General features: G+C 38.2%; 1 non-coding gene and 1 pseudogene across 1 annotated transcript; both read right to left on the bottom strand.

The window, feature by feature from the left end:
- Positions 1 to 15,847: 15,847 nt before the first annotated feature.
- LOC131318275 (small nucleolar RNA snoR100) lies at positions 15,848 to 15,955 on the bottom strand. Its single transcript, XR_009197602.1, has one exon. It is a non-coding gene; the product is annotated as a small nucleolar RNA snoR100 (small nucleolar RNA).
- A 2,895-nt stretch (positions 15,956 to 18,850) lies between these two features.
- On the bottom strand, positions 18,851 to 22,512 carry LOC131317116 (crocetin glucosyltransferase, chloroplastic-like; annotated as a pseudogene).
- Positions 22,513 to 23,734: the final 1,222 nt, after the last annotated feature.

Below are 23,734 nucleotides of genomic sequence, written 5' to 3'. Positions count from 1 at the left end.
ACTTCCTTGTTAGGTAGTGCAAAAACACATAGCCAACAAGATAGAAGAGCAGCCAAATTGGTTTCTTCTTTCACGTCCTTCTCAACACCCAAGTCGTCAAAAACCTTTTCTGTATCTTTGGAGCGCGGCTTTTTCTCTCCAACAAAGCCGGTTGGATTGTTGGATGTCCTGGGCTCGCCCAACCTTTTCTTCTGAACTCTAGCAGGCGGCTGTTTGTAATGGGGATCCTCTTTAAACCAGAACTTTACCCAATCATGCACAGTAACATTTGAAGCCTCGCTTGCACAATAAATTTTGCGATACGCCAAAAATAAGTACTTGCAACTTGGAGGAAGAAGTGGCACATCCTTTTTGTCAACACCAGTGAGTTCTCTAGCAGAAGGCACAACCTCGTCATAGAAGATTCCATCAATTGAAAGTCCCCCAGTTAGGCGTAGGTCCCATAGGGAAATAGACACCTCTCCGATTGGTAGGTGTAGACTATTTGTTGAGGGACACCAAAGTTCACAAAATGAGCGAATAAGGTTTGTGTTGCGAACATAAGTAAATAAGGATGCAAAGACAGCGTCATATATCTTCGCACTAGTTAGCATGTCTTTATTCCATGCAAGCACATCTTCTAACCACTCCCAATATCCGTCAATGAAAGAAATTTCCCCAAACTGAGGAGTCGTGTTACCCCATTTAGCATCTCCATTGATGATTCGATCGCCTAACAAAAGAAAGTGCTCAGAATCATTGTTCTTCTTGTGTAGAGATGATCGCAATAATAGTGCATCGTTGGAGATAAAAGTAGACTTCCCATGATTAAATAGTTCTCGAGATGATTCAGTATACCATCGTGAGAGATGGTGTGAATCGGGAGAAAGATCCCAATCTAGTGCAAGAGCTCCAATGGCTGGATCATGAACCCAGAGGTCAACTTGAGTTGCTGGGGCAGCGCCTTAGTAACTGATGGACATAAATTGATGATCATCTATCGAATGATCGTTGAACAAGGCCATTTCTTCACGGAGCAGAGCTCGAAGATGCTGCGGAGCAGAGCTCGAAGAAATAACAGCAACGGAACCTTAAAGCTCGAAGAAACCGCGGAGCAGTGCTCGAAGAAACCGTGGAGCAGAGCTCGAAGATGCTGCGGAGCAGAGCTCAAAGAAATAACAGCAATGGAGCCTTAAAGCTCGATGAAACTGCGGAGCAGAGCTCGAAGAAATCACAGCAGTGGAGCCTTAAAGCTCGAAGTGGCAATGGCTACGGAGCTTAAAACTCGAAGAAGCAATTGGAAAACGTCAGCCGTTAAGTCTGCAAAAGAGAATAATGATAAGGCATTAGTAAAAAAAAGCCAGAGCATTGATACGTAAAAGAAAAGTCACTATTCAAAAAATTGAGACCCAAAAGTTCTCTGATCAAGCTACAAATTCATTGTTTCTGCAAAAACAGAGAAAAGAAAATTCAATCAACGAGCTGTGCCAATCGAAACGGAAAGGGCATTGTTCAGATATAGACTTTGCAAGTGCGGCGTGATCACTGTAAAAGCATAAATACCCGCTGATGGCAATATGCATGAATTCAAACAATCAGAGGGGTTTTACGAATATTAAAGACAAAGCTTTCTGCCCATAAAAAAGGGAGGAAAAAAAAGGGTGTTTTATACATATATTGTCTTGGCAAGGCTAAATGCCGAAATAGTTGCAAGCTACCTCACTGCTAATACAAAGTTATTGTCTACACAAGCTTATGTCGGTGTGTTTTTGACTTCATATGATCACAAACTCAAAGAAGAAAATTGTTGTGCTATTACATGAGCGTGGCCTCACATGAGCAATGATGCGGTTCATCCCTCAGTCCAGAAACAAAGGGAGTTTATGAGGCAGTTAAAGCAAATATACTCAAGCAAAAAGGAATTTTGGAAAAGAAGCTAGTTTGGATTGATTTCCGCAAATGTCTCTGATCGTGCCGCAAAAGAAATAAAAAATTTTAATGGGTTTGTTTCCTTAGCTCCTATTATGTGCGGTCAAATTTTGTGTAAACAAATTAAGGGTTTACTCGGTTTTGGAAAAAAAAAAAAACTTCTGATTCTAAAAATTGCAGTTCGCATATTTTGACCCACATAGTCTGAAGTCAGGAAAACAAAATTATTTTGCATGAATACGAATTGTGTGCTACAGAAAGACGGTGTGCTACGCTGATTTGTACAAGTACAAAATAGAACAGTTTAGAGAGACAAGAAGAATTGCTTGGATGTTTAAAGTAAAATAGTCCACTTGTTCTTTAATGATAAAAGTGCGGCATGGAACATGCAAGAAAGTCAAAAAAGGAGAGCCACGTTGCTTTGATAGATGGCTATACTTGGGAGTTCATGGCATGTGTGTATGGTAAAGAAAGCTTCAGCAAATATAAAAGACAAGACGCCGAGAAAAAAAAAACTTACAGTAGCATTCAAGGATTGCTTTTCGAGATTCAATTGTGAGGATTCGGTGATGCTTCTCCTATCAATATATAGAGCAAGGAAACAACTTCTATGGAAAAAGAATCTGCAATATTGCTCTCCTAATTCATGAGTTTCCTTAATCTACATTAATTGTTCTCCAAACAAAAGAATTAGGGCAGCAGGCAGAAACATGAACGGGCCCTAATTAAATCCGTTATACGTTTTGCGCAATCAAGCATCTAGCATACAGTTGCGAGACAAGTTTGGGCTTGAGTTAATCGGGCTATCAAACTTCAATTTGATAGGCTAAAAATATTCCATGATGGATCAAACCTTAACTTGCACATAAGTTGGGTTTATTGCCTCTGGATATGCAAAAAAAAAAATTCAGTGTGTGAATTGATAAATTTTAGCTCGGTCAATGAGTTGAAATTTTGAAAATCAAAACTGACACCGAATGTCAAGCAAGGAAAAAATTTTATCGCCTCATACACAACTTTTCAGCATCAAATCAAATCAAAGTCAACATTTCGAGACCTACTCACTTTCATAGATGAGCAAGTCTCGAGGGGGCATCTGTAGGCATGTGAAATTTCTAGCCTATCACAAATCGCCACGTGTTGCTAGGGCATACAAATTGGCCAATCAAATGTCGCCAAGTGTCTATAAGTCAAAGTCAAAGTTTCATGGACTGGCCAATCAAGTGATGCCAAATGTCCGTGGTCAAAAGTCAGAGACATGTAAATGGACCAATCAAATGGTGCCACGTGTCAAAATGACACAGTTATTATTTTATCAAGTCCGGCCAATCAAATTAGGCTAATTGGTAAATAATAATATATCTCTTTATATATAATTACCTTTTCTAAAATGAAAAGAAAGGAAAGATAATTATCAAATTATTATTATTCCTTTTTCAATAAAGGAAATAATTAAAGAGATCAATATGGAAGGTTAGGGTTGGAGTCTTCACCCAAACCCTTATAAATAGAGGTGTTTTCTCTCATATTTTTCCATCTGCACATTGAAGCAAAAAGCTCCAGAGCTCTGAAAATCGAAGCCTTCAAATCCTTCAGAATTCTTCAAGTGTGCATCCAACAAGAAGGTTCTTCGAATCGAAGCCTCAAAGCCTCGAAGAACATTCAATCCAAGTTATCAACTTCTTCGCAAATCACGGAGAAGATTCCGCCATTTGATTCGAGATCAAGCACAAAGCCCTCGTTTCAACAATCGAAGAGAAGAATCAGAAGACTTTATTTTCTTTGATTAGAAAATAGATAAGAGATTGTAAACCCTAATTTCATACATCAATAAAATTGACTCTTGTTCAACATTTTTCCATCTTTTTCGCAGACTCGAAATTTGTGTTCAACAGCGAGGAACCTTAAAATCACGTTTTGATCACATTGAGTGGTTCAGATCATTAAAATTCGATCGGAAAAAAGGAGGTTCTTAACTTAACTCAATAAGAGATCCTTTATTGGAAGGGGACTCTGCGCGCGCGCGCGCGCGCGTGTGTATATATATATATATATATATATATATATATATATATATATATATATATTAAGTTTAAGCGTGGGCAAGGCCTTATAAAAATACGCTGGAAACTTGGCTATTATTGAACTGGTACAAGAACAAAATTAATAAAAGTCTTCTTCAGGCTGGTTATAGGGCCTTTTCTTAGGGGAAGATGACAAGGCTGCCTTGTATGGCTTCCAAAACGTACAAGATTATATTAATCTCTAGATAAGATCTAATTGTACAAGAATAAAAGTATTCGGACTGTTAATACTACGGTCTTTTCCGAGGGAAAGATGACAAGGTGGCCTTGTAGGGCTTCCAAAATTTACACACACAATTAATAGGGTCCATTTTTTTTTTTTTAACAGCAATAGAAATTTAATTTATTAATCTTTAGAAAAAGGTAAAAAGATTAATAGGGTCCCTTTCGTTATTTAATTTTTTTTTTTTTTTTGGAGAAGTCATGCAAGAAATTCATATACAAAATAAAACCTCGAAATACTCTTACTCATTTTGCTCCTAGCTTTTCTATATAACTCATTGAATTCAATATAATATAAAGATTCAAGATCTTAAAAACTTTAGTACTCTAGCGTTTGCATTTGCATTTGTTAATAGGGACCTTTTTTTTTACATTTGTTGAGTCTCAATGAATCACGATGTCGTTTTTGATAGGGTTTTTAAAAAATGATAGATTCCAATCCATATATAAATAAATAAATGTACATTTGACGGAAACTTGGCCATTGTTGAACTGTTACAAGCTAGCATAATTTAATAAGCAACAAAGGCAGACGCACATTGTGTGGCAAGGTGGCTCAGTTGACTTCACTGGATAAAATTTCCCCACAGAGATGTATATAGATTTTTTGACATTTTGGTAATTTTGTCCCATGATCCTATCTATTCCGTTTATATCTTGCCCTAAGTATAATCTTCAAAAATTACAAGCTTGACCAATTATTAGAGTGCTTGATCTGGCAGTTTTTATAGAACGGTTCAATTAAAAACTGTTCAAATCAAGCACTTCCCATTCGTATTTTTTGTTAATTTCTCGCGGGGACTTTTAAAATCATATTCTAAACATATTGAATGATTAGGATCATTGAAATTTTTTAGGAAATGGAAGTCTGCATTTTAAAAAATGTGATCCATAATGGGATTAACATTGTTAAATGCTCAATCACTTACCAAAGTGGAGAGTGAATTTCACCTACCAATAAAGTATTTGTTTTATGGAAGGCGAGTTTCACTTACCGATGATAGTTGTACTTGATTGAGAAGATGTGTGTTCCAATAAATTTAGTTATTATTAAAAGGTTGCTAGTTTTGATTTTTTAAGGGCCAAAATTTGGTTGGTTGCTAAGTTTGGTTATTCTAATATAAGCATTTTTGAGCAAACATTACTAATTTCAGCAACCCTTTAATTTTGGTTATTCCACTACGGATGCTCTTAGGCCATCCACAGTGGTATAATCAAAAATGAATAACCAAAAGTTGACACATCAGCTTTTGATTATTCAATTAAGTGGTTGCTAAGCTTAACAATATTGAGGTTCACAATGATCCACTAAAATAAGGGGTCTACTACAATTTCACATAATCTCTCTCTTCCCATTTGTTTCCCACCATTCACTTGAAAAACTTTCCTCCATTACGTTTTTTTTATTTTGGCAAAAATATATCAAACATATGGTGTTCTTCCTAGTGTTATCTATCAAAACAACACCGAGACTTTTTTTTCCTTCCTATTCCTGTAGCCTATATCACAAATCCACCACTCTCTTAATCTTTCAAAAAAAATCAGATGTGTTCTTAAATTTGGAAAATAATGCAAGGTTCTTCCTTTTTTTTTTTGCAAGGTTTTTCATTTACTCAACCAAAGGGCGAGGAACAAAAAAGGAATAACCACTTTTTAGTCGAAATTTTTTTTTTTTTTTTGCAAAAAAAATGATTATTTCTCAAAATACTTGGATAAAAGTAAAAAAAAAAAATTACTTTTCCGATTCCTCTCGTCGAGACGAATCAATAACCCATAAAAATTTGTCGCAAAACTAACAAATGCGAAAAAAATTCAAATAAAGACAATTTTTAGATTTAAGTTAAGTTTAAGTTAAATTTATAAAAATGCAGCCTAAAATAGAAAGAAGAGTTAAATACCTTAATCTGACAACGATGGATTAAATTGTAAATGATCGAGAAACATGAGCTTCACTTTTGGAGGAAAAGAAAGAGAATGGTTAAAGTGAAGAAGATATAGAGCAGGTGAAGAAGAGAAGAAGAAAATATACTAGTTGAAATACGCGTGTATACAAATTTTGAAACCAGTTAACTTATGTGGTGTGAAGTTCATAAATTTTGATTATTGAAAAAGGTTGCTAGTTTTGGTTATCCAAAGCCCAAAATTTGATTATTTCTAAAGATGTTGCTAAGTTTGATTATACCATTGTGAGGCGTTTTTTGCACCAATATTGTTAACTTTAACAACAATTGCATTTTGATTATACCACTGTGGATGGCCTTAGAGCATCTTGGTAAAAGTCTTTTTGAGCTTTTTGGAGAGAAAAATTCTGTGAAATAGGCTCCTTGAGACTAACTCAATCCCAAACAAATCTTTCAAGCATCAAATAATTTTGAACTCATTCTTCAAATTCCATCTCATCTCTTTTTCTTTCACTTGTTTTAATTTTAACAACTTGAATATAAATTCCCAAAATTTTTCAGAAGTTTCTTTAAGTCATAATTTCTTTCTCTTAATTCTTGCTAGTGAACAATCCCAATTTTTCGAGTGCAATTTTGTTCACCCTCCTTAAAAGAGGGTGAACATTACCCTATTTCTTATTGGTTGAAATGGTGTGGATCCCACCACAAAGTGATGTTATGCTTACCATACAATACACTTTTTGGTAAGCATGACATCACTTTTGGTGGGGTCCGCATCATTTCAACAAATGAGAAGGAGGATAATGTTTACCCTCTTAAGTGGAGGGTGAACAAAACTCAACTCCAATTTTTCGGCCAATCTCCACGGAATACGCTGATAATTATTTACCAAGTGGTGCAGCAAAAAAAAAAAAACACTAGGTGACAACTTCGCCAGGGCTGGAAAATGTTAAAGTAATTTGATTTGAAAATACATAATAAAAGAAGTTATTGTTGGAAATCTCTCCGATGTGTGGAGTTATGGGAGTGAGGTTTCCTCTGCCGAAAAGAAGAGACAGAGCCTTGGTTAGGGATGCTGGGAGCGTGCTGCACAGCTACGTGTTGTGCAGCATGCTGCATGGCAACCGGTGCCACTTTGCCGGCATCAGCCCGACGATCGAAGACGTCCACTGCGTAGAGCTCATCGAGTACTACAAGTGTTCCAAAAATCAACCCAATCAAATATCGTTAAGTGCCTCATTGTAACACATATAATTCGAAAAGAATGGATTCAGTGGTTTTGATCTAGTGTTTTGTATCCATTAGGATTCATTTTTTTCCAAGTTATATGTATTCCGATGAAGTATTTAACGATATTTGATCGGGTTGATTTTTGAAACACTTGTAGTACTCGACAAGCTCTACGCAGTGGACGTCTCCGATCGTCAGGCCGATGCCGGCAAAGCGGCACCGGCGGCTGCGCAGCACGCTGTACAGCACGCAGCTGTGCAGCACGCTCCCAGCATCCCTTGGTTAGTCACCCATGTGGGGTGAGGCCATGCATGATGTGTGCATGGTTGGTTTGTGTGCCATATCTCAAATTGCCCGTTGCAATTTTACTCCCTCCCTTGCCTTTATATTGCTTGTTTGTACTCATCAGTAGCTGAGGGGGTGAGTAGCAATGTAGAGTGCTGAGAGGGTGAGGTAGAGTGAGTAGCCGGTGTGGCTTCCGGCAGTGAAACGGAATGTGGCTTCTCGGAGAGTTTTTTATAACTTTGTATATGTGAGTTATATAGAGTGAAATTTTCTCTGAAATCAGTATGTGTTGTGTGCGTGAGTGACCCCTGGGGCACAACAGTTATTGCACATCACGTGGTTATTTAACAATTGGTTTTTTTTTTTTTTTTAAATTGTAAGTGAAGTGATTAAGCATTAAAGAAAGAGGTCTAAAGTGATAGTAGTTCATACAGTAATGCTAGATACGAATGCCCCAGCTATAGACAGATATGCAATTACAGATCCTAAGAGAGATTTATAAAATTCTAGTTCGTTTGCCGAGTAAAACAAAAAAAGAGAGGTGTGTGAAACTACCCGATCTGCGCAGTTTCTGGATTTCAGATCAACGGTGACAGAAATGTTCTGAAAATATTTGTACACAACACGCTATATATAGTGAAAGACTACCCGATCGGCATGAAGTAAAAGATAGAGTATTTATTTTGGTTAGAAAAAATTAAGGTTACGTTTGTTTCGATGTAAAATGTTTTACAGTATAAAATATTTTTCATGTAAAATGTTTTTTCAGAAAATAAACTTCAAATTTTATTTTTTAGTGTTTGGTTGGTAATTGAAAATATTTTAAAAAATTGACAAAATAGTGCAGAGAGATAGAGAGGGGGCTTCAACGGTGGAGAGATATGAAAATATTGAAATTGAATGTGGGTCACGGCTAACGATCAAAGAAATTGGCAATGAGAATTACAGTAGAAGGCAGAGGATTCATTTCGGAAAATAACTTATGGAAGATTTAAGAGTAAGTCATTTTCATCCAATTAATAGAAAATGCTTTACATGTAAAATGTTTTTCTCATTTTTTACACAACTAAACACTGAAAAATAGGTAAAACATTTTACCGAAAAATATTTTACGCCCAAACAAACGGAGTCTAAGGCTTAGTTTACTTAGTTTTGTTGAGTTATATATATACTTACTCACAAAAGTTAACACACAACATAGGTTGCACTTCATTGCAGTCTAGAGGCAGTTGGTTGTAACGTACACAGCACACCTAATTTGTGAGAAAATGCTTTCTAGAAACATATATTGCGAACAATTGTCTCACATTTTGTGATCTTTGCCAAATATCACGAGTTCTGCATTTGTATTCGTTGGTTTGATCTATGTTTCAGTGTTCATCTGACTTGATGCAAGCGCTAGGAGCCCGGCCCGTTGTGTTTTCGGTCACTTTTCGTTCTTTTCTTTTTTTGATTGAAAAGAGAGGACAAGGTTCTGGAGAATTTCTTCCCGCGGCATCATCATACAACCTCTGATCAAGGCAGTTTGGAATAGTAGAAAAAACAGCAAAACGGCGCGCCTTGCTGAAAATGTAAATTAGTTAACGTAGCGGCACAAACATTGGCTTCTCGGAATATATATGCTTCACTTAACTCCCGATCGAGCTTCCCAAGAAAAAACCTGCAATCAAGTAAAATGTTGTTGAACATTGTTTATTTTACTAAACTCGCCCTGACCTCTTCAACAAAAGTTTTCAGATTCTTGTGTGATGATCCACCTTCCTTGCAAGCTTCTCTTCCCATCAAAAGTTTTCAAGGAGTTTACGAGTACTTTTGGATTGTTTTGGGCATCAAGCACATCAAAATGCTCTTTTAGTGATTGAAGTGCAAAATTATAGGTGTTTGAAGCAAACAAATAAGAGGGAAGGTCACTTGCGGCTACCGGTGGTAGTCCTGGTAATTCAACTGACCATGACGGGTCATTAATGTTATTCCTAATTGAATCACCATAACCATTCAAGTAATAGTAATAAATATCCAAGATGGTGGCTGGTTGAATCCAAAGAAAAGTGGACGGCACGTGAAGATCATGTGCAACCTGGCCTGCCCAAGAGACAAATGGGGTGTAAACCACATGCATGAAAGGCTGGCCTCTTTCAGCTTGTGATGTGATGAGTTTTGCTACAGCCTCAGATCCGTGTCCCTTTAGCTCTTCCATGTACTGGTCGGCTTTGTCCAATCCCCAGCTGCCGTTAGAGAAGCCAAAAAAGGTCAAGCCTGGTGGAGTAGTCGTGCTTTTGGTCATGCAATTGACGGCGTGAAATGCTGTTGCGTAGGTGACATCGATGCCCATTTTGAGGAGATGCTTGGCGAGTTGGAGGCGGGGATTGATATATATGTGGTTGCGCTGGAAGCGTTACCAGCAGTATTCGAACACAGGAATCCATCGGTTTGGGGGCTGAGGTAGGGAGGGCGGTGGCTAGATCGAAAAGCCGAAGAACTAGTTTGGGTATTAGATAGTTGACCTGTGGCCGGACGGATCGAGTATGAAAGCCCACGAGATGAGGTGTATTTATTTATGGTCCTGATGCATATTATGAGTTGTTACTAGAAAATGACTTGTTACTTTTAAGTATGAGAATAAATTCTATTAACCGCCGGTGTGAAATCTCACTTTTCCACCACTGTTTATTATGGGTCCCACCGAGTGTTTATTATTATAATCTAAATAGTTCATATGTTAAGATCCGTAATATAGTATTGTCATCCAAAAAACCAACTTGATCGGAAGACGATAGATATGTCAAAATTTAAATTTTAGTTTATAAAATGGATGATTTGATTTCTGTCAATAATAATAAAGATAAACTATCTATTTTACAAAGCAAAATTCAATTTTTGATACTCCTATCGATGTCTAATCAAGTATGTTTTTTGAATGAATACACTACTGTACTATGTGGAATCTACAAGATGAATAATTCAGATCAACAATAAACTATCTATTTCACGACATACTGGAAAGTTTACATATTTTTTGGGGAAAATTAACCACTTTATAGATCAAACAAAAAGAATCTACAGAGTTTTCCAATACAGACTCTGAAATGGCTACCAAGTTGCCTTAAAAAGAAAATCAACGAGATATGAAGCACCTACTAACAGAAAATAATGAAGCTAGACAAAACAGCTAGCTAGGTATTGAAAATCATAGAGTTTAAGCACCAAACATTAGCCAGCAAATGATTCCCATCAGTACTTGAGGCCTCTCCAAAAGCATAGGCATGCTCGAACTTCATTAATAATCAGAGATCCTAAGAAAGGAGCAGGGAGAGCTTTACCTTGCACCCTCGAGGCTCCCCGATGATGAAATGGAATCAAAATGGGACTTGGCTAAAGCTTGAACGATGCTTCTTGGTCTTTTTCAAAACCAAAACCATCCTTTTTCCCGACACCTTGGGGGTAAAATTGTCACGCATTTTAGTGTATAAAATTTATTTGACTGAAACCAACTAGGTTAGAAAGTGGACTTAACTAGCTTTCCAATGCTTCAAAAAACACCCAAATCCGAGTTCGGGAGTGTTCGTGGTGCCTCTCTGAAGTTGGGTAAGCACTCTTAAGCGCTCGGGAGTGGAACTCTTGAGCGCTCGGGACTTTATTCTTGAGCGCTCGGGAGCTCTAACAAGCCATTGGATGTTGAGCTTGACCTTTGACCACATTTTTTTCAAACTTTTCAGTCTTTTCAAACCTGAGGTTCAAACCTTGAAATCCAGGCCTGGCAGGAATCTCATCATCTCATTTCTCCCTCCAAAACATTTTCTTTTCATTTTTATTTGATTTTCAAATGAAAATCCTAATTTTCACTCTCCTATAAATACCCCCTCATTCAACACATCATGAGACACGAAATTTTCCCCTGAAAAACTCCCCATTTTGCTTCCAAAAATCAGTCCTCAAAACTCTCTCCCAAACTCTTTCAAAACAATCTCCATTTTCTAAGAGAAATCATTAATTTTCATGGAAAATCTCCAAAAGAAATGGAGGCCTAAATTTGCTATTGTCAAACTGTTTTCTAACCATTTTCAAACACCAAAGTCAGTCCAAGAAGTCAAGTTCAAGTTAAGCAAGGGTATAAACACCTTCATAAACCATTGTTTTTCTACTTTTGAGGGGAATCAAGGGCCCATACCAGTTCTTTATACTGGTTGTGAGCTCATTTGATCTTGGTTTAGCAACAAGAGCAACAGGCCTAGGAGCACAAAGAAACAAAACATTTTTTTGGGCACTATATTCACTCCCGAGCTAGCGCTCGGAAACATTCCTGAGCGCTCAGGAGTGCTGTTGTCACTAAAATTCTATTTTGTCACCAAATATTGCTTTTTCTATATTTCAGTAAATACTGGGTGTGCACTGGTCTTTCCAGAGCCCAATTAGTCTTATTTTTAGCTGCAAGGAAGCGATGCTCGGATGGTTAGGACCAGTTCTTAGCTATTTAAGCCTTTTGCTAAGCACTGGTTCATATTAGTAGTTGTGTGTTGCTGTTCTAAGTATTATACTGCTTCTGTTCTAACCAAGGTTTGCAAGGTGACTCAGCACAGCTCCTAAGCGCTCAGGACTCTCCCGAGCGCTCGGGAGTGGTTCCAGTGACTGCAGTTCATTTCATGTCATTTTTCATTTCATATTTTTTCATTATCATATGCTATACACTTGCACCGGCATACACTCTTATTTGATATATATGCAGATATGTGCTAAGTGTTTTCTTGAAACAAAATATTTTCGACAAAATCCCACAAACATTGAGTAGAGACTGACATCGTGTCGGGCGAGATGGGTGCCCTAAAATCTTTCCCCTCTCTTAACATAGCTTGCGAACCCAAAACAATCTCTGGTTTTCAATTCAAAGAATCATTTTCAATCAAAACAGTTTCTCGGGTGGCGAACCTCAAATCCGGGTGGCGACTTTTCAATTTTTTCAAATCCGGGCGGGTAGCCTACAGTGGCGACTCTGCTGGGGACTGTTTAATTAACGCTTAAAGGACTTGATACATCGGTGAACGGTCATTGAAAAGTCTATAAAAAATGACGTTGCTTTATGCTCGTCGAAGGAAGGAAATGACGATTCTAACTGGATTTCTATCCGGCCGTTCCGACCTGAGGCTTTCCGACTATTCGCTTGTGTGTCTTTTTCTTCAAGTATTAATTAAACTGGCGAGCCAAGCTTGAAAAATGTTTGTGGGATTTTCAAAAATATTTTATTTCATTGTCTATCGCTTATTATGTTCAACCTCGCTGTTGTGTTTTGGCAATCCTGTCCGGCTTGCCGGTGATAGGGAATCCCAAAATACTCGGCAACCCTCGACCGTGATGAGTCATCCCTGCTGTTTGTACCGTTATCGGGTGTACGCTCGATAATCGGGAGGCATACCTTGACTCTAATATGGAGAACCCGTTTAAATCAAAACCAGCCTTCATACGTGTGTAGAAAGCAATAGAACCTTCGAAATTAGGATAGGAGCCTGTAAGGTAGGATTATGTGATATATCCTGCTTACATGTTACTGTTTTCTGCATCGCATCTTGCATATCATCCATGTCATGTTGTTGTGCCATATTTTCTTAGGCTCGCTCACGCAGCCTATAAAAGGTTTTTTGGCTTTAGCTGGTCAAGACAAAGAAATTATTGCCGGAGATGGTGTTGCGTTCGGTGGCGGAAACATGAATTTGTTGAAGGGGTAGGCCGAATGTAATTATTTGAGGTTGAGTAAATTATCGCAGAAAACTTCAGTCTTTTTAATTTTTTTTTTTTGGATAAAAAGGTTCAGTCTCGAAGGGGTTAAAGTAAACTGATTAATAATTTCTGAAGGGCCCAAAAGCTTTTTTTTTTTCCTTTTCTGGTCAAGATATACATAAGAAATATACGAGATTACACCAAAGGTTGGGGGTGCCGTATCCCCTGCCCTCACCCTCTCTGTCCAGCCCTGGTTGTGTTGGATTTCAACCTAATACCTCTGCCTCGGGAAAAAGTTCCCTGAAAGCTTATCCTTGTTTATGCATTCTAGTGTTTCATCTTACTTCCCCCAGGAGCAGGTTAGCTAGTTGTGTTTGATAGCTTTTTCTAAGTTGCGATTCTTTCGCTTGTGAATTTGATTAACATGACCCGAACGTGGTGTATGGATAAGTCTTGTGTCAAGGTAGAAGTGGCAAACGGGCGGGTCTGAGCGGGTTGAAACGGGTCATGTGCCAAATATGAACTGGTCAAATATGGTTCAAAAAATAAACGGGTTGAAATGAGTCGGGTCGAATATGGGTCAAGACAAACCCAAACCCACCTAACCCGACCCGTCCCCCCCTTCCCCTGATCCCCTCCCTTCTTTTTTTTTTTTTTGGTTTCCCTTCCCGTCTCTTTCCAATATATAGTAGTTTTGGCCTTATTCATTTTGGGGTCTCAAATTTTCTGGGTACGATCTTCAACAAATTTGATCTTTCAATTCAAAATATTAGCTATCAATGTCCGATCAATTTGATTTTTTGTAAAATAATTTTCTCCCCTCTATTCAAGACCACGAAGTTAGGAATCCGATTAAAGCCGTTTATTTTAAAGTTGTTTCAATATGAAAACAACTAGGGATCTTCTAGTGCTTTTATGCACTACAGGCTTGTAGTGCAATGGAAGTGTAGAAATTAGGTGTCGTTTCACATAGCCCTTTTTTTTAGGGCTTTTTGGTTTTTTGCTCAAGTTAAAAAAAAATTGCATTTGTTAGTATGAATAAGGACAAAAATAAAAAAGCTATATGAAACAAGGTTCGTACTATTCACACAGATCTTGCACATATGATTTCTCAAAACTTAGTGCTATGGAAAAGATGATCCGAACCATTCATTTTTAAATTATACAGAGTATTTTATGAATTTCTATGAAAAAAATCAGCTCAATCGGATACCGGTAAAGGTTTTTTTAGAATTCGATGGGAGAACCACATTGTTTCGTCCTACGAACTCTAAAAAAAAAGGTATGCATATTTAAGAAAAAGTCCTAACCGATATTCTATTAAGCTAATTTTGTATGAGCGGTTCAAATCATCTTTACTAAGGTGTGCCCTACCAATCAAACAGACTTTCTAATAAAAATATTAGGAATTCTGATATTTTGATCGGCAAAATATGTAATCCATTTTGAGTGTGGGGTTCTCGGCATCATTTTTCACACATTGACTGTTTAAACAAGAGCCAAAAGAGAAAATGCGGGGGCGACGAGAAAGAAAATAGAAAAGTATGAGAGTGTGGGTCTTTTAAGTTCAATATAATCCATATTGAACCCATTTTCAATCCATCTAAACCCATATATGGGTTTACATGGATTAAATACATACCAACCCATTATACAATATGAACGGATTGGGTTGGGTTATAAGTGAGTGGAGTTAGGCGGATTAAAAAATATGGATTGGAATTGCCACCTCTATATCAAGGTACTCCTAGCTATATGGATTCTTTATTGGTTGAATACCGCCACATGAGCTTGCTGAAATCATATTCCAAATGTACCATCTTTTCACGTGTATGTTTGCTAAGATGAACGGTTAAAATAGGAGCTAGTGCAAAAGAATATTTCACTTATTTCACGCACAAATTGACATCATAAAACCTTTCAAGAACACAACAAAAATGGGTTATGACAATATGTCACTTGCCCAAGGACAGTGGTGACGAGGGAGAAAATCCAAACCAACCAATCGAAAAGGAAGCATCATTCTATCACAAACCCCTATCAATCAAATAGACCACTTGATTCTACTTTACTAGCCTTTGACCTTATCAACAAAAGTCTTGAGATTCTTATCCGATGATCCACCTTCTTTACCGGCTTCCCTTGCCAAATCCTTCCACTTCTTAACATTCGTCCTCATTTCATCCCCTCCCATCACTATTTCTATGCATGAAAGTGCCACGAGGGTTTTAGAAACTTATATGATTGTGCGTTTGGATAGGGCAACGGGTCATGACATAAGTGGTGACGTATTTGGGATTTTTGGTTCTTCAATTATTTGCAAGTATAGGAGATAAGTTGAAGTTTTTTTTATGATTAATCTAAAACAACAGCAACAACATAACTCATGTAGTCTCAATCATTGGGGGTATATATGGGTGGAGGAGGATTGGAGAAAGACTTAACATTTGGCAAAATATACAAAGTAGCTGCTTTCAGAATATTATTGAAACAGTAGCCCCCTATACCTATTTTGTTACAGAACCATGTCCCCGCATCAAAGCCAAATGGCATAAAAAAAGACAAGCTTAGAGACCCAATTCAATTTCTGTGCACATTATTATGTTTTCTTCATTGATAGTTTAGAGCATCGGTTTGCACAAGATGATTAATCTAAAAGTTTCTCTTTATGATTGAGTGCCAAAGACACCAAACTGTGGAAAGCTCTGCTGCTGAGGAGCGAGCGGTAGCCTCTCTGTAAGCGTAGCAACCATTTTGTTGACTGCTATGGTCAGAGGTTCCAAGGACTGAGTGAACGATTGCGAGATTGACTGCGTAACGTTGTGGGAGATCTCACGTCCTGCCATGAACATATAATTTTTGACGCTGTCAGTAGCGTCGCCAAGATCTTGGGTGCTGATCTGAGGACCAGCTTCCTCGAGTAATGGCACGTCGATTGCCACTCCTTCAGGACTCTGTGGTGGATCCGGGATGGGTGGATCCGGTTGTTGCTGCGGCTTCCTGACCATGATAAAAACCCTTAGATGATTAGGGTCCCACTGGGCGTGCCAAAAAGATGTTCGGCTCCGAAATGGCTCAAGGACTGAGCGGGCGTGCCAAGACTTGTCGCGTCTAACGTAAAGGGCTGAGCGTCCCTGTTCTGACTTCCAGATCTGAGAGGGCGATAGTGCTGCAACCTAAGGGCTGGATTGCAGTGAAGGTCCGTGGTTTTGCCTCTTCGTGCGAGGACTTAATAATTTCCTAACCGTGCAGGAAAGAAAGTAACAACGTAGAATTACTTTACTATATCGTAGTAATAAAGTAAGGGATGAAGAGAAATATGAATAACTTTATTATGTTTCGTAATAATAAAGTTGGGATACAAGAGAGATAGAAACCCGAATTACTTGGTGCAGTAATTGAGTGAGGGTGAGAAAATAGAGATAGTTGCATCGCTGGGAAGGCTTTGGTTTTAAGCGTTGAGCTTGATTGGTGTGGGGACCCTTTTTTCTTCTTGTCTTCTAGTATTTATAGGCCAAGGGTCTTCGATTTTCTGCATGTAAAGGGCTTGTTGTCTTATTCTCATGGTGCCATGTGTCTTTTGCAACTTCCCCTTCATAGGATCATGGGGTAATGGGTAGTTATTGGAAGTTACAAAAGATCATGGGCAAATAGTGCACTGGTTCAGATCTGGGCCGAGTTTTCCGCTTTCGCCACGAGCTGACATGTGTCCCGAATAGGCCTCAGATGTTGCCACGTGTCCCAGGTAACTACCCATTAACATATTTAGTGGGATCATGGGTAGTTATTGGAGGTAAATAATAATTACCTATGGGTTAATTCCAGATCATGGGCAGTTGAGCATTTAGTGGGCCATTTTCATTTCCTATTTCCATGGGCGTCAGAGAATAATGGGCCATTTGACTTGTCAAATGGCCATGTGGCAATTATCCTTACTAACTAACTCCCCCTTTCTTCGTGAAATTCCACCAGCTTGTACTCGGTGTAAAATTGGGTCTTTCAAACAAAAAAGGCCTTTTTATAATGCCAAATATTATTTCTTCAATCACTACAAGAAAAATTGCATTGGGTGACGAATGAAAATCGTCGCAAATTGTATGTTTTTTGTCACAAATAATATAGGCGACGAAAAAAAATTTGTCGACTAAAGGTTGTCGAGAATTCCTACCTGGTGACGAAATCTATATTTCGTCACCTATAGTGCCTTTTGGTGACGAAAAATTTCGTCACGGAAAAATGACTTGGTGACGAAATTTTCTTCGTCACCTATTGTGCTTTTTTGATGACAAAAAATTTCGCCACAAATTATTCCCTTTGGCTCGTCAAAGGACCCATCGGTGACGAAATTTTTCGTCGCGAAAGACATTCTCATGTGAAAAAAATCTCACTTTCTTGCTCCTGCGGGGTTTCGAACCCGAGTCTCCTAAGTTTTGCACGCAAGCTCTAACCAACTACACCACACAAACTTTTCACCATATGTTTGAAATATCTAATATATAACACATACATTGAACATTAAAATATATTTTGAACTATTAAACATTAAAATTAGCAATTTTAATAAACATGAAAGTCGTAGCTCTTTATGTTATTGTTCAAACCCAATTTAAATTATCTCAATCGGAGTTCTGAGCAAAGAGTTATGCCCGAAATATATTTGGTGACAAAGCGTAATTCATAAATTTCGTCACCAAATGATAAATTTTTCATCACTGAAAACGTAAAAAGATGAAAATATTTTTCGTCGCCAAATTGGTTCATTTGGCGACAAAATATTTTTTCCGTCACCGAATAGTTATCTTTGGTGACAAAAAATAATTTCGTCTCCTTTTTTACTCTTTTGGCGATGAAAATTTTATTTTGTCGCCAAATAGGAGCCTTTGGTGACAAAAATATCTTTTTCGTCGCTAAATAGTTATAATTGGTGACAAAATAATTTCGTCAAGGAAGTTATCAAAACAGTGACGAATTTATTTTTTTGTCGTCAAATATACTCATTTAGCGACGAAATTAAATTTTGTCGCCACTTTTTCATCACTAAACATACTTTTTCTTGTAGTGAATTATGGGCTTTATTTGGACCATGAATACCCATAGCCCATAATTAAATAATTATGAACCCATGGCCAAATTGGACGAAAATTAGCTTGGGCCGCCAATAACTCTTCATTTCGCGGCCCAATTTAATTAAAAGATAATTAAACGGCCTCTCAACGCTTGCCCAGGACTGGATGCCAAAAATAAGTGTAAATAGATAGCTTTTTCGAAGTTGCAATATCTAGCGAGGCAATTCCTCCGCTTGTGAATTTGATTAACATGACCCGAACGTGGTGTATGGATAAGTCGTGTGTCATGGTACTCCTACTAAATTACTGATTCTTTATTGGTTGAATACCATATCAGCATGCTAAAATTTTATTCGAAATGTACAATTTTTGCACATATACGTTTGCTAAGATGAACGGTTAAAATAAGAATTAGTGTCAAAGAATATTTCACTTATTTCTCGTACAAATTAATATCATAAAACCTCTCAAGAAAACAACAAAGATGGATTACGACAAGATGTCACTTGCCCAAGGACAGTGGTGACGAGGGAGAAAATCCAAACCAACCAATCGAAAAGGAAGCATCATTCTACCATAAACCCCTATCAATCAAATAGACCAGTTCATTCTACTTTATTAGCCTTGGCCTCATCAACAAAAATCTTGAGATTCTTATCCGATGATCCACCTTCTTTACCGGTTTCCCTTGCCAATTCCTTCCACTTCTTAGCATTCGTCCTCATTTCATCCCCGCCCATCACCATTTCTATGCACCTTTTAATCTCATCACTCTCTACTAAGTGATCTAGATTCGATTTCACTCTTGTTCCAGTCTTCCAAACATCTTCAATAAGCTTTGCGTTCGTAACTTGTTCCGACCACTGCGGAAAAGCCACAACCGGAACCCCGGAAACCAAACTCTCCAAAGAAGAATTCCACCGCAATGAGACAGGAAACACCCAATCGATGGGTGTGACAAAACCTCGACTTGAGAACACCACGGAACTATCATTCCTTCTTGTTCCAATTTCTCTTTAGAACTCAGCTTCTCGTCTTCAGTGGCTCTCACCACCCACAAAAACGGCCTTCCACAAGCAAGCAGCCCGTGTGCTATCTCGTCTATCTGCTGCTTCGCTATTGGAGAATAGCTTCCAAAGGCTGCATAAATAACAGATTCACTAGGCTTTGAATCCAACCATTTGATATAGGTTTTCGAATCTTCGAAGAGATCTCCTCCAAAAGAATTGTCTGACGGATCCTTTTCATCCAAGAAAGCCGACGGGATTAACGGTCCAATAGCAACCAAGTTTAGCTTCTCGATTGCTCTGAGGCATAGTTTTAAATATCGACCGATACGGTTCGTATCGGCCGGTTCGTACCGGTATTTTGGACTCCCGGTTCGGATATAGGCCGGTATAACGGTGAGATTGAAATTCACAAGCGAACCGGCCGATTCCCGATACGTATCGGTATGTAACCGATTTTTGGACCGGTACGGCCGGTACGTATCGGTTCGGAAAAATAAAAAAAAAAACAGAAAAAACCAAAAAACAGAGCTCCTTCCACAGAGCGATTATGTAATGTAAAACCTCTATGGTATGTTTATTTTAATGTCTTCATCTTATTTTTGCTATTTATGTCAATTATATCGAAGCTTATAATGTTGCATTTTTCTCATATTTGTAAAATCTTATTGATTTGCGGGTTTTGATAAATTATCGGATATTTCACATGAAGAGAATGGGCTATTACATGTCTTAAATTAATTGAAATGTGATAATTTAAGCCAATGTTTGGGGCCGGTAAAAGTATATTTTTCAAGTTTTATACATGATGCTGATGATTTTTAAAAATTCACGACCGCGACACCCGATTCCCGCGACGTATCACCGATATGTCCCGATACCGATATACCGCGACCGATACCGCGACGGCGACCGATACCACGATTTAAAACTATGCTCTGAGGGCTCCAGACTCCAAAGCATCGAAGGAGTTTACTAGTACTTTCGGATTGTTTTGGGCATCAAGCACATCAAAATGCTCTTTTAGTAACTTAAGTGCAAAATTATAGGTGTTTGAAGCAAGCAAATAAGAGGGAAGGTCACTGCCGGTTACCGGTGTTAATCCGGGTAATTCAACTGACCATGAGGGGTCATTCATGTTGTCCCCAATGGAATCCCCATAGCCATTCAAGTAATAAAAGTAAATATCCAAGATGGTGGCTGATTGAATCCAGAGGAAAGTGGACGGCACATGAAGATCATGTGCAACCTTGCCTGCCCAAGGGACAAATGTGGTATAAACCACATGGAAGAAAGGCTGGCCTGTTTCAGCCTGTGATTTGATGAGTTTTGCTACAGCCTCTGATCCGTGTCTCTTTTGCTCTTCCATGTACTGGTCGATATTGTCCATTCCCCACCCGCCGTCGTGGCCATCAGAGAAGCCGAAAAAGGTCAAGCCTGGTGGAGTAGTCGTGCTTCTGGTCATGCGATTGAGGGCGAAAAATGCTGTTGCGTAAGTGACGTCGACACCCATTTTGAGGAGGCGCTTGGCAAATTGGAGGCCGGGATTGATATGCAGTTGTCCTGGAAACGTTACCAGCAGGAGTCGAACACAGGGATCCATTGGTTTGTGGGGCTGAGGGAGGGAGGGTGGTGGCTAGATCCAAAAGCAAAAGAACTGGTTTAGAAATTTAGATAGTTGTGGCCTGAGAGAGCAGGAAAGCGCCGCGAGTGTTTCAGAAATTTATATGCATGTGACTAAGGATAGGGCCAGGGGCCATGACATAAGTAGTGATGTAATTTTGATGCTTGGTTCTTCAATTATTTGCAAGGGTAGGAGAAAATTTGAAGTTTTTTTTTTTTTTTTGGATTAATTTAAAAGTTTTAATAAAGTCTGTTCATGATTTAGTGTCAAAGTTTGGGACTTAGAGCTAAAAAACAACTAAAATGACGTAGTTTTGGTACAATATACCGCTGTAGTGTGCACTACAGTATCACCTTGTCCCTATTTCACAAATCCGGCAGTAACAGGATAGTAGAATTTTGCAAATGAATTAATGTAAGAATTTTGGCAAATTGTGTAACCCTGTTAATTTTCCATCCAAAAAAAAGAAAAAGAAATGACAAGATGAAGTAGTGTGTTGAAATTTTGTACTGATGTAACAGGCGCTATGCAAAGCAAGATACTGTTTATTGTGGGTCCCAAATGCTAACTTTAACGTGTCAAAAAAAAAAAAAAATGCTAAACTTTAATGGGATATTTAAGAGCTGTGCTTTCCCAACCCCACCCCGACACCCCACACCCCATTTTCACTATTAGTCTATTACCCCTTATGTTTCTTACCAGTTTGCATTTTTTTTTCTTTTTTTTTTCTTTTTCACTTTATTTTCTTTTCTTTATTTCCAGTTAGAACTCTTTTTTTCTCTTTTTTTCATTTTCTTTCTTTCCGGTTTAAATTTTTTTCCCTTTTTTAATTTTCAATTATTTTCTTTACTTGCTTCTTTTCTCATTTACCTACCTTCTTGTTTTTTTTTTTTTTGGTTAACTCAAATTCTATTTAATTGACTTTATACTTAATAAACTTATATTATTTTAATTAGTTAATTAATTTGTCTTAACAATGAATAGTAAAAATAACTTCTAATAAACAATAATAAATTTAAACGAAATTTCATTTTATTATAATTGAGTACATATTTCCAAAACATGAAAATACATAAAAACATTACTTCGTACCACAATTGAAAATGAGTTCCGTAACTAGCAGTCCATCTTGTAGTTTCGTCCGATGCATGCTCCTCCCACTATATTGGGATGGGTGGTACAGGGTAATGAGGTTTTAAGAAAACTTGCACAAAGTGATTGCCAACACGGGCAATAGCAATTTTCCTCCGATGCATGCTCCTCCCACCATATTAGGATGGGTGGTACAAGGTAATGAGTTTTTAAGAAAACTTGCTCGAAGTGATTGCCAACACGGGCAATAGCAATTTTCCGGCGGTCTTCGACTGGAACGGGTGGGGACCTCAATGGCAAATGAGTAAAACAACCGCAAACATTTTCATCAAATGTATGCAGTATAAGGTTGTACCTTGTTGCGATGACAACTCTCAAAGTCATAGCTTCCATCCAATGTTCCTCTAGTGCCGTAGGCTCGAACTAATTCAGTAAGATTAGTAGATGCTTTGCCCAATCATTTACTGGATAAATCACACTGTATAAATCATAATTTTGTCGAATCTCTTCAATAAACTCCTTTCGTACTCAATTCCAATCATTTTCACTATACCCGATTTGTACAGCTATCGCCTTGAATCCACAATGACCATCACCAAGTACGTCAACAATGTGGGAAGTACAACGCTGATAAGCCTGAGGTAATCGCTGAATGTAGCGATCAGAGATGGGTGGAACTGTAAATTGAGTGTTGCGAACCCCCGACCCCCTCCCACGTCTCCGTCTCCCTCTCACTCGCGATGTTGCAGTCCTTAATCCTAAAGTGGATGCTTCTGAGAAAGAACTTATGCGACGTGTACTTTGCTCATCTCTACCTGCAGGTCGACCTCTATGTTTTGTGTTATACGATGGAGGTCAAACTATGCTACAAGATGGATCTGTCATATCGATAAACTTGTCTATGATATGCTATCGCATACATGGATCCATCTCGTCTAATATCTTAACGACTTGAGATGTCCTGTCAGGTCGTGTTCCTTCCTCATTAAACTCGATTGCGTGCATAGACAACCTAGTCCAATGAGCGTGGATACTCCATAGCGGAATTGAAGTGGAAATGGAACACGATAATATGCAAGATCGTGTATGCATGGTAATCCATGTGTGATTTTGGTCTTACAGCTGCAATAGCCGACAATGTGGGGGGATACTTCTAAAGCGCTTTCTAGCTAATCATGTATGAACTCCATTGCCTCTAATGAAATGCGACACCTTACCTGATCAAAAATGTCGTCACGTAATTGTTTGTGGTGTGGAATGTTCAATGATTTCTCGAACGACTTCTTAATTTTTCCGAACTAATTTTTTAACATATTTTCTATTTTATCAGAAGATGTTTGTAGCGATGGCATGGTATCCCCCAAATATAGCTTTAGCCTCGCATGTGCAAACTCTGCCCTGTAATAGAATAATGCACTGTGTTTAAATAGGAAAGTATCAAAAAGTATTCCTTAGTATAGTCGAGAAATGCACAAAATTTTAATAGTAAAGTTAAAAAGCGATTATACCTTTAACTTGAATTGCTTTCGAGGTGTATATATGTATATATCCATGCTGAAACAAATCGTTTTTTGTACAACCTTAACCATGTTTACCACATGTAAGT

The sequence above is a fragment of the Rhododendron vialii genome, chromosome 2a (assembly GCF_030253575.1).
Source record: "Rhododendron vialii isolate Sample 1 chromosome 2a, ASM3025357v1".
Taxonomy (NCBI): Eukaryota; Viridiplantae; Streptophyta; class Magnoliopsida; order Ericales; family Ericaceae; genus Rhododendron; species Rhododendron vialii.
This window is presented reverse-complemented; position numbering and strand designations above follow the sequence as displayed.